The sequence below is a fragment of the Podarcis cretensis genome (genome assembly GCF_951804945.1).
Source record: "Podarcis cretensis genome assembly, chromosome: 2".
NCBI lineage: Eukaryota > Metazoa > Chordata > Lepidosauria > Squamata > Lacertidae > Podarcis > Podarcis cretensis.
The window spans coordinates 9,657,409-9,669,844 of record NC_137171.1 but is presented as its reverse complement, the minus strand read 5'-3'; the positions used below and the strand labels follow the sequence as shown (position 1 = coordinate 9,669,844).

Below are 12,436 nucleotides of genomic sequence, written 5' to 3'. Positions count from 1 at the left end.
TCCATTACTCAAACCTAAGCAGGCAGACACTGAGTATGTCACTTAGTGGTCAACTCAAACCCACCACAGCCTTGAGGAGCATAGCAAGAACATGTTAATCCTTTGGACACCACACTGCTGCTTCTTCCATTAGTCCTCGGTTCCTTTGTCAATGGTGCAAGAGAGACAATGGATTTATGAAGCAACAGAGGGACGGTGAATCGTTTGTGCCAGGACAATGATATTCTCCCCTGTTTCCTACTGACACCACCTGCCCCTGCTTTTGTTCATAAAAAGGGCAGGGTGGATCTACAAAAACCACTTCGCTGCATTGTTTTCTAGGAAGCAAATCATGCTTCTGGGAAGATCCACATGAATCTCACTGCTTTCAGGCTCCCCAACACTAAAAAGGTGACATCTTTCTAATACAACTTCTCAATCAGTGGGGCAGGGCGTGCCAACTCATCTGCAGACAGGGGAAACTGTGGAGGGCACCATGCAGCAACGATGCACATGCTCTCCCTTCCACCAGGAATTAGGCTTGGAAAAGGGGTTGTTGTTTTTTACTTTTTCTCAAGTTATTGGCGGGAGGGTTTTGATCTTTATGGGGAGCGCAAGTCAGAAGGCAAGAGATAACCTTCCCTCCACAGCTGCAAGCTCCAGGAAGACCACCCTCCTCTTGAAGCCAGTGGAAGGTCTCTTTCAAGGCTAATTTCAGCAAGGGGCAACCGGACCCTATTATGGGTGATAGGGAAGGTCTCTGTGGGCACATGCACACCAACAGGTGCCACACTGGATATCTATGAGCAAGGGGACCTAAGAGACCAGACCAAATATCTTGACCCATCCTTCTAATGTGCCACCTCTACTGAAAAAAGAGGGAACCTGAAGTTAGGTTGTGTCCACACTCCTGTTTGCTGGGCACTTAACTGCATTCCCAGTGCTGAGTTTTTAATCTGAATTCACACAGCATTATCCAAAATACATGCGTGTCCTGTACTGTGTTATAAGATACTAGTGTTTGGTGTGTTGTTTCTCAAACCAGCCTCACACCAGTGGGAGTCCTTAAGCCTTTCCTAATTAGTCTCTAGCCAAGGTGTGAACACCCTTAGAATGCTGCTATGAAAAGAAAACAGATTCTGCTTGCTACCCCATTCAGTACCTTGGGAAGGGAAGAGCTCAATCAACCTTATTTTGGCCAGCAACCTTTTTTTTAACTAGCTGTTTTCCTCCCCTTTCGGGCAGCATGAGAAGCTGTTAAGATATATTTTTTAAAGCCAAAAGAACAGCAAGGGAAAGGGGGCCAGGGAATGGACAGGGATAGGCAGAGCTGCCTGAGCTAAGTAAACCCGAATTCAGCAAGCAGAATTATTCAAATTAAGTACATCTGCATGCATTGCTTACTTTGCATGGAGTCCAAATAGAAGCCCAGGAGAGGGAGTAGTAAAGTATGGGAGGGAGAGGACTGTAGGGAGCAACAATGCCCTACTTTTGGACCACCATCGCTCCTCTAGTTTGCACCTTCCTTGGATGATGCTCACACATTTCCACTCTCTGTAATCTCAAAGGCTAGAAATTTGTGTGTATATAGATATCACTTCAAGGCTTTTTATTGCAATCAAATGGTATATAAATCTTTCTTTCTGAATCAAAGCTAGTATCTATATCTGTATTCCATGGAATTGCCAATTCTTTGCAAACTCAGCAATGCTAGTGTGATGGTAAAGGTAAAGGGACCCCTGATCATTACGTCCAGTCGCGACCGACTCTGGGGTTGCGGCGCTCATCTCACTTTATTGACCAAGGGAACCGGCGTACAGCTTCTGGGTCATGTGGCCAGCATGGCTAAGCCGCTTCTGGCAAACCAGAGCAGCACACGGAAACGCCGTTTACCTTCCTCCCGGAGTGGTACCTATTTATCTACTTGTACTTTGACGTGCTTTCCAACTGCTAGGTTGGCAGGAGCAGGGATCGAGCAACGGGAGCTCACCCCGTCGCAAGGATTCGAACCGCTGACCTTTTGATCGGCAAGCCCTAGGCTCTGTGGTTTAGACCACAGCGCCACCCGTGTCCCTTTAGTGTGATGGTACCCAGTAAGATTTTTTTTAAAAAGTGATGAGCCTTTGGAAGAAGGTATTTATTTCCCATGAGAGCCATGATTTGCCATAGCCTGGGTCTACGAACACTTACAGTCAATTTAAAGCAACACCCCCCAACACACATCATCATGGGAGCTGCAGTTTACCACTCACAGTTCCTAACACCCTTTACAAACTAGAGTTCCCAGGATTCTTTGGGGGGGGGGACACCGTGTACTTCGAATTGCATGGTGTGCAGGCAGCCTCCAGCTGGTAGCCACCCCACGGCTACTCTTCTATATAGTCTTTAATAGAGACATCTCAACATACAGTGGTACCTCAGGTTAAGAACTTAATTCGTTCTGGAGGTCCGTTCTTAACCTGAAACTGTTCTTAACCTGAAGCACCACTTTAGCTAATGGGGCCTCCTGGTGCCACTGCGCCACCGCTGCACGATTTCTGTTCTCATCCTGAAGCAAAGTTCTTAACCCAAGATACTATTTCTGGGTTAGCGGAGTCTGTAACCTGAAGCGTATGTAACCCGAGGTACCACTGTACCTCCAAGACAAAGCATCACACCCAGTTTTGCGAAGTAGGTCAGTGCTATCCCCATAGGGCATGTGCAGAAACAAGAGGCCCACATGACTCACATTGGGAGGCAGGAGGCTGGACAAAATCCAGAAATCCTGATTCCTTACCTAGCCTCTGGAAATGCAATCCTTAGCCAGTGTTCTGCTGACCCGTGGAGAAAGAAAAGAAGTCCTGCTGCTCACAGACACTTCCAAGGAGGGGAGTTCACACCCTGGTAAGAAAGGCTCGCTACCTCCTGCTATCGAGCCCTCTGGCCAGGGTATGGGCACTTTATTAGTGCAGAGGGCCTCATCAGGATTTTACAAGCCAAGAGTCACAAATGAAGAAGCATTATTTCCATTCCACATTCTTTTCATCATCTCATTTTTTTTTTCACATGACAAAGCTACAGCTGTTAGACACTTATTTCAAGAGGAGTTGATTTCAAAACGTGCTCCAGAAAACCCCGCAGTTCTTTGGAAGTGCACCAGACGTTTCTCAAGAAGAAGGTCAGCGTTGGCACAGAAGGGTCCTTGAATGGCAGCTCACCCACCATTACCAATCTCCTCCTGGAATGTGCAGGGGGAGAACTGTGTTCTGAGGCTCATATGGGGCTACAGCAAAGCAAAAGAGACCTGGATGATGCCCTGTATGAATGGGGATCATACTCTAGGTCAGGAATGGAGAAACTGCAGCCCTTCAGATGCTGTTGGACTCCAACTCCCATCAGCCCCAGCCAGCATGGCCAGTGGTCAGAGATGATGGGCGCTGTAGTCCTGCAACATCTGGAGAGCTGCAGGTTGCCCAGCCCTGCTCCAGTACATGTTTTCAAACATGGTCTTCAGCCACAATGTGTTGACCAAAACATGAGAAAACAAAAATAGGGTTGTTTTTTTCACATTGTGGACGGTTTTTCTGAGCAGCTTTGGAACTGCTGCTGTTGCAGTGTGTGTGTTGCTTTGTGCTGTGTTCTCTGTTTTGTAATAAAAGGCAAAAAACAAACAAAACGGAGGGGGGAAACTGGTCTCCAGTGCTTTCAAACCTGGGAGCCACTTTTGACCCAAACAAGCATTTTGGGACACATTCCTTAATTTTATTTTATTTCTTTTTGGTGTGGTGGCAGTGCTGCTCATGTCTCATCTCACATCAGCTCAAAACCCAGCAGTGTGTCTCAGTTCCAATGCTCTAGAACAGAGATGAGGAACCTGTGGCTCATCGAACATTGGTGGACTTCTAAATCCCACCCCCCCCCCGACTATTGGCAAGGTTAGCCATCCTTGCTCTACAACATTTACCAGAATCCTCTGCATTCTGTTTAAGTTTTACTGGACTGAATTCTGGCTGTTTATCAGACATTCTCAGTAAATTCTGGTAACTTATTTCTACAACTATGACTGCCACAATGACTACTACTATTTAGCATGCCTGCAGCCTGCTGCATGTTGCACAGAACACACACACACACACAAAGTGAAGGAACACTGTCTTCACTCAGAGTTGACACTAAAACTCTGGACACCTAAGAGCAGATTGAACAAAATTGCAGCTTCTGCTCACAGCAAATGATTCAGATGACAAGGGAAAGGAGTCTCCGGGAACACAGGCAAAAAAACAACAACAACAGCCACCGTAAGAAAGCAAATGGTAACTATCAACCCTTAGCAGAATGGTGGGGAACCTGGTGGCCCTCCACATGTCGCTGAACTCCAATTCTCATACTCCGTGATCGTGACCAGTGGTGGCTAGGGTTGGAGGGCCACAAGTTGCACATCCCTGAATCAGAGGGACAAAACTAGAGCAGGAGGAGGGGGGAAGAAATAAGGCTTGGAAAAGGAGTGCCAGGAGTGGGGGAAGATAAGATCAGCATGGTCATGAGGACTTGAAACATCTTTTAAATAAAATAAACTCTAATGAGAACCACACAAAAGTGTGTTGGGGCAATATGCAGCCCCTGCTCACAGTTTTCACATCATGTGATCAATCCCTTTAAAAGAAAAGCAGTATTGACACACCTGCAGCTAAGCTGAAGTGACTAGAAAGGAGCCAGATCAGGCAAAAGACTCAGACAGAAAACCTGGGTTCCAACATGCACTCAGCCATGAAGCTCATTTGACTACCTTCAGTATCCCTCAGCCTAATCTAGGCTGCTGTGAGGATAACATGGCCAGGAATGCACCAGATATGCTGCCCTGAGCTAAGTGATGTCATAAAGGTAGGAGAAATTGCTCTGTTATGTGAGTTGTTCCCACGGCAGGCCACAGAGTAATAGGCACATCATGAACAGAACGAGAATCTGCAGTCAGATCAACCTTGCAAATGAAGTCCTCAGAAGTTACTAGCCCACCCAGCCAGAGGGTCCTTTACAGCACAAACAAGACAAGGCAAGACAAACCAAACACCTGTAATGCTTCCCTGCATGGATCGCCTAGACACAGTTTGCTACTCACCACAGGCAACCAGTCAAGAAGCTATTTACAAACCTGAATTTAATTGCACCTCTTTAACCGTTTATTTTTGGACAAATGTTCTGGCTAATGACTAAGGTCAAGGAAGTGTTCCATTCCACAGAACCAAAAGCAACCACAGTCGGGATTCAAGAAGAGTCCATCATTGCTAAGATGTCTCATTGCTGGGTCGTGGAAGTGAACCCAAATCCAGTTCCTTAGAGACGGGAAGACACTACTAGCCCATCTCCAGTCCAAGGTGAATTCTTGCCCATTTTTGCCCAAGCTAATAAGTAGGGAGACGGTAGTTTCATTTTATGACCAAGGAGACACCTGATGGGAAGGGGAATCAGTTTTCCTTTCCATACAGTATTTCCATCTGCACAACCTGGAGAATCTAGACCTTGCTCTTCTTGAACAATACGTCAATTTAGCTGCATACCTGTTAGACTTTCCTCCTCCATGTTTACAGTAGGGAGAATAGTCGCACCCTGCCACAATCAGCAGAAGATGCCTAGGTGCATTGCAAGCTTGGGAGGAAGAAGAGGAGAGATACAATGGGAATTGAAGTCGAGTGATGGAGCAATCCCCAAATTTTCCTTTAGGGGGTGCTCACTTAAAAGAGCCAAACTGTACCTGGGTTCCATTTTCCCACTAAAAGCTTCACATACATAGGTTAATATGTAAATCTACAAGAACAGCCCAAGAGAGAGAGAGTGGGAGAGATTTCAAGGTCGGTGTGGGGTAACATACAGACAACCTGACCTGCCTATTTTTGGAATCCTATAAGGCCACCATGTACTGAGGGTCACACATCTGGGCCTTAGAATGAGCTCCATTGCTATGCTGGCATCTAGAGATGCTCACCAAGGTAACAAGAGTCCCTACCTACTCAATAGACCAAGAACGGGGACAGAGACATGTTAGTCATGGCCATCGCCAGTCCAGCCCAAGCCAACAGGCAACACGAGGTGGGCTCTTTGAACACACAACAAGTTGCTGTACACAGAACAAAAGTGAGGGAGAGACTGTGGTTTAGGGCAACAGCTACATATGGATGGATGTGTGGATGTCAACAGAGGTCTCTGTATGGGAGGAAAATTGGGGAATTGAAAAGTAAATGAATGGACAGGACGTTTTGTGATATGGCAGCTACAGGATGGATTTATGGATGTCGAAAGAAGGCTTCCTTGCTCTGTTCCTGGCATAAACCAGGAATCGGTCAAGGAACAACTGTGGGATCCATAGCTGTCAACCTTCCCTTTTTTTGCAGGAAATTCCCTTATTCCAGCGTCGTTTCCAGCTGCTTCCCGCTGCTATCCTGGATTGTTAGATATCCCGTAGACTGTCCCCAGGACAGGTGAGGCTGCTGATCCCTTATTTCCAAATCTGAAAGTTGACAGCTATGGTGGGATCTGAACCATCTCCCCCACCCCCACCCCGCAATAGTTAATTAATGAATTGATTGAATGGCAATGGGTGCCAAGATGGCGGCACTGCTTACCTGGGAAGGCCACACACCCAACACAGAACTGAGCACTGGTAAGTCATGTGGCTATTATTTTTTGGGGGGGTATTATCCAAAGCACCCCGGAACTTCACCAAGAGTCTCCAGAAGGCAGCCTTCAATCAGCCCCGTCTTCCTCTGAAGGCTCAGGCGTCTGGAGACCCATCGCCCTTCCGCTCCACCCACTGCCCGGCTTTCCCTGCCAAACAGAGCTGGAACCTTCTTCCCTTAGAAGAACCTCCTGCCCTTCTTGGTGGGAAGCAGCTCTCTCTCGGGAGCGCCGTGGGCAGCCGAAGGCAAGGCGGCTCGGCGCCCGCCGCTTGCGCCTGCCTCCCTGCGCCATATGCTGGCCAGCTTCAGACGACGCGGGTTCGAGCAGCAGCAGAGATGCTCAAGGATCAGGGGAGCAGGAAGGAGGCAGGTTCAAAAGAGCAACGGCGCCTCTCCGTCGGCGCGCGCAAGAACCCAGCCCGGGGTTTGCCCACCCTGCGCCCTCTTGACACAGCTGTGTCCGTGGCTGAGGGCGCCTTCTCACGATCAGAGGTCAGGAGCACAACACCCCAGGAGAAGACATCCCTCCAAGCCCTGAGCGGGATCACAGGAGAGCGACCACTGAAGGCCACCAAGTGGAGCCAGCTCAGGTGCCCTTGCACGCACTCCGCCCCGCTCACACGTGCATCGGCCCCAATGCCACACTCCACTCCATTCGGGCGCTCGGCAGGCGCTTGCCTCGCACGTGGGGCCGCCGAGCAGTCGCCAAGGTCTGTCGGCTCAAGAGACACCCGCTCTCCTCTCCCTCCCTCCATACACACGTGCGCGCGCTCCAACAGCCCGATCCCCCCCACCCACAGCGCCACGCGAAAAGTTCTTTTCAAACAGCAGACTTCAAGGCCTCGGGAAGTCAAAAAGAAAAAGTCAGCAGATACGTGTCCACCACCCCTTGCCCCCCCCCCCCCGCGCGCGCCACAAAAAGCCGGCGCAGTGGCGAGGAAAGTAAATCCAGATGCAGAACTCGGCATCTGACCTCTCACGCCTTCTGTCCAGGCCCCGCGTGCTGCCCACTCACCTGGTCGTCTGAGTGGGCTCGACACGCAGAGACAACACCTGGAGCCGGGGGAACTTTCCACGTCCCGTCTCTCTCTCCCTGCTGTTCCTGAGCGAGTGTGAGCCTCCCTCTCGCTGAGAATCACTCTCTCTCTCTCTCTTTTCTTTTTTTTTTTAACGTTCACTAAGAAATCATTATACTCGGCTATTCATAACCCCAGCAGATCATGTGACACAGCCCTGAAAATATACAGCACATTTTTTCAAAAACCACAGAATGACTTCAGGCGAAGACACGGAAAATATTTTCTCTCTCCTCCTCCTCTCGCTGCTGCTGCTGCTGCTGCTGCTGCCGCCGCTCCCCCCTGCGCCCAGGCGTCTGTCAGCTTGTCAAAAGGACTTGACATCAGGACTGTGTCGGTGGCACAGAGCGGAGTGCTTTCCTCCACCAAGAGACGGTAGAAAGGATGCATCCTGAGTCTGGACCTCACCTACAGAGGGACAGACAGACAGACACACTTGTTTTCCTTGTGATTTTTTTTTTAATATAAAAAAAAACAGGAAGGAGAGACCAATCCACCAACTCTGGATTAGCGCTTCTGCTGCCACAACCACAAGCTAGTGCTCTGCGTTTCGGAGAGAGTTTGGGACCACTTCAGAGTCTCCAAGGCATGAACCTTACCAGGTGCAGTTTTTAAACTGTGTGGCAGGGAAAGATGACGTCCCTCTGAAGTTTAGCAGAAGTTTCTCTGAGAAAATCAGAAACGAGTGCTTGCTGCCTGCTAGTGATCTCTCTCTGTGTCTGTCTTGCAAACCTATATGTGCATCTACTGAGAGGGGTCAGCAAACGTTTTCGGCAAGGGGGCCGGTCCACTGTCCCTCAGACCTTGTGGGGGGCCAGACTACATTTTGAAAAAAATAATGAATGAATTCCTATGCCCCACAAATAACCCAGAGACGCATTTTAAATAAAAGCACACATTCTACTTATGTGAAAACAAACTGATTCCTGGACCGTTCACGGACCGGATTTAGAAGGCGATTGGGCCAGATCCGGTCCCCGGGCCTTAGTTTGCCTACCCATGTACTGAGGAATGTCAAGGGTCTGAGTGTGGTCCAGGGGACCTGAGCCCCAGGTCTTTTGCACAGGGGCTGTGTACACACCACACACTAAAAGCACATTTCACACACACCCCAAATAAGCCTGGGAACTGTATCTTATCTTAAGATTCCCAGCACCTTAAACTATGGTTCCCAAGAGTTGAGAATCACCTTCTCTCACTCTCTCACTCTCTCATTCCCTCTATCTCACTCAGATGTGCTGTTTGTAAGCAGCCCAAATCCAAGTTCTCCTGCCCCTTTCCCTCCCTTTTCAAAAAGACTTGCTTACAGGGAAGCTGGGCCCACAACAGTGCTGGTGAGGAATCTATACATATAAATTAGCATATGCACATGGATCTGTGCCCAGAGTCCTTGTAGCTAGCAGTGCTGTCTGTCCCAGCAAGACTGCTTTATGATGCAATGTCAGTTTGCATGGGTTGATGGTAAAGTATAAGAACATAAGCAACTTGCTCCGGCAGTGGCCAATCTGGATGTCCATGGAAAGCTTGCAGGAAGAACCTGAGCTCAAAAACACTCTGCCCGCCTGTGATTCCCAGCAAGTCGGAAGAGGTCTAGTCAGTGACCTGGGTGAAATGGGTGTGTGCTGTAGAACGTATCCCAGAAGACTCTGCAATCCCTGGCACCTCTCAGGGCTTCCTTAGTTTGCAAGCCAATGTGGAAATGGTTAGAATATAGGAAGCTGCCTTGCTCTCCCACATTCCAGACCGGGGAACTTGGGACCATAGATATCACAGAATCGTAGAGTTGGAAGAGACCCTAAGGACCATCTAGTGCCCCTGCAATGCAAGAATATGCAGCTGTCCCATATGGGGATCGAACCTGCAACCTTGGTGTTATTGACACCATGCTCTAGCCAACTGAGCTATCCTTTTACTAGCTGTTCAAGCCCTTCCCTCAAGGTAGAAAGTTTGGAAACTACTGTGCCACATCAACTGTACATCAAGTTGAAGGCCAAGCAACCCGACATTATGTTTGCCAGGATGGCTATTATTTATGTCATCCACCACTTGCACGGTGCAATTTGCCAGGAATCACCAACGCCACAAAGCCACCGCTCGTCACCACCTTTGCCTCTGTGCTAAACTCGCACCAACTTTTGGGGCAGGAGAAACATGCTAAATTCTGACCATGATAGATAAAGAGTTTAAGTCAGGGGTCAGCAAACTTTTGCAGCAGGGGGCTGGTCCACTGTCCCTCAGACCTTGTGGGAGGCCGGACTGAATTCCTATGACCCACAAATACCCCAGAGATGCATTTTAAATAAACGCACACATTCTACTCATGTAAAAACACGCTGATTCCCAGACTGTCCGCGGGCTGGATTTAGAAGGCGATTGGGCCGGATCCGGCCCCCGGGCCTTAGTTTGCCTACTCATGGTTTAAGTAGCCATCTGTTGGTCCTGGCAAGGGAGAAGCAAGCCTCTTCTCTTTGTGAACAACACAGCCTCCAATCATGACTGGATATGATATGAGAGACTACAGTTGGGGGGTTAGTGCCCTATATTCTAACCAGCTCATAAGCACCAGTGACTCTTTTGGCCTCACCCACTGTTTTTCAAGTCAGATTTGCCAGTTGTTGTGCACACCAAAGAGGGGACAGGGATGTCCTCACCCAATGTGCTTTACATTTCTGGTGTTCTCACCCCACAACCTCCCCCAAACTCCTATTTGCAAAGCTGTCAGCTGCACATGTGCTGTCATCCAAGCATGTGCAATGGCCGTCTCGAATGTGCACACCTCAGCTTAACTGTGATGGGAATGTGGATGAAATTTCCCTCTCGAATGGAAGCTGGTTTGACAGTAGTACTTCTCAAGAAACAGCAGGATAGCTCTGCATTGTGGGTAACACCACATGTACACAGATTCAAAGCCAGCCATGGGGCCAGAGTAAATGGTAATACATACACAGCCTAAGAAATCAACCTGGACGAAGAAAAGTAAGTGTGCCACTGCTACTTACTTACAACGTTTTTTAAAATTACTTTGCAATTGTTTCTACCCTATATTACCCAAAACACAAAGCACGAGCCACAACCCTGTGAGCTTGGGGTCCAGGGGGTTCTGGACTTGAACTTTCAGACTCAGTGTTGCTCAACCCCAGGTTCAATGTAGGGCCGGGGTGTGAAACTTATTTAAACCCAAGGGCCACATTCTCTTCTGGGCAACTGTCCAGGGGCACATGCCTGTGGTGGGTGGAGCCAGAAGCAAAAGTGGGTGGAGCAACAAATGTTGCTGTCTCTCTCTCTTCTCCGCACAGGCAAGCAAAAGGCATCACCAGAGTTCAATGACAAATTCCACCTGGGCAAAGGCACTCAAGGAGGGTGCAGAAGGGAACGTGCTGTGGCCTGGAAAGACTCCTGAAGGGCCAGAAAAAAGGAGCTGTTTGGGCCCTGAGGGTCCGAAGCTCCCCACCCCTGACATGGGAAGAGTAGAGGGCGCAGCTGCCTTCAGCTGATGGCTGGATGTGAGAACGGAGGCAGCCTCCAACTTGATCTGATGGGCTTGAGCAATCCTGGCTGAACTGGTTGCCTCTCCCCCACCCCCAAATCGCTTATCAGCTAGAGAGAGTGCCTGTTCCAACAAGAAGACTCTCCTGTCACCAGTCTGTTCTTTGTGCATTGCTGTTCGATTTCCTAAGCTCTCCGCTGTTTACTTCCCAAAGATTCCAATCTAGCTCTTGGATCTTAGCTGGGCTACTGGTTCACCCCTTTTTGATCTCTGTGTTGCTCTCAATGACTGCCTGACTTCGGCCCTTTGCAAAGCAGCTGGCCTTGGTTTCTGTGCTACCAGTCTGGCCATGACATTCTTCCTGGCTTTCATCCTATCAAGCCTGCTCATGCTAGGTTTCTGCTACTCTCATTCTGCAAACAGGAGAAGTTTGGGCAGATTGTCCCACTGAAGCAATCCCACAAGTACTTCAGCATATGCTTCAGCACAATGTAAAGGTAAAGGGACCCCTGACCATTAGGTCCAGTTGTGGATGACTCTGGGGTTGCGGCACTCATCTCGCTTTATTGGCTGAGGGAGCCGGCGTACAGCTTCCGGGTCATGTGGCCAGCATGACTAAGCCATTTCTGGTGAACCAGAGCAGCGCATGGAAACGCCATTTACCTTCCCGCTGCAGTGGCACCTATTTATCTACTTGCACTTTGACGTGCTTTCAAACTGCTAGGCTGGCAGGAGCAGGGACCGAGCAACGGGAGCTCACCCTGTCACGGGGATTTGAACCGCCGACCTTCTGATCGGCAAGTCCTAGGCTCTGTGGTAGGCCCATTCAAACCACATTTTCTGTGTTAGTCCGATCGTGTGAACTGGAGCCCAGAGGGAAGAACTTCTGGTACTGTACCCGCCAGCCACTTCTCAAATCTCAAAATGGCCCCCGGAATGTCATGGTGGATAAAAAAACAGTCCAAGAAGAAAGGGAGGCAAGGAGAAGTTCTGGTTGCTGCTGAATGTCTCCAAGGTGGGAGTCCAGCATGCCCACCCTGCCTGCCTCTTTGTCCCCATATGACTCCAACACAGCAGGATTAAAGAGACCAAACCATGACCATAAGAGGCACATGAAATGTTTCAGTCCCAGGCCGTGACAGAACCGTGAAGTTCAGGCCAATTTACTGTGAAAACAAAAATATGCTCTAGTTTGAGCAGGCAACAGAGTTTGTCTTCTCTCTGTGGGATGCTCAAGTAATCTG

The 12,436-nt window shown here is 49.1% G+C and overlaps 1 protein-coding gene across 1 annotated transcript in view; it reads right to left on the bottom strand.

Annotated features, from left to right (window-relative positions):
- Positions 1-7,969, bottom strand: part of RARG (retinoic acid receptor gamma) — a 132,849-nt gene extending 124,880 nt beyond the window's left edge. The window contains exon 1 of the mRNA XM_079966794.1: positions 7,645-7,969. The gene's annotated coding sequence lies outside the window, so the exon portion shown is untranslated. The remainder of the gene's footprint in view (positions 1-7,644) is intronic.
- Positions 7,970-12,436: the final 4,467 nt, after the last annotated feature.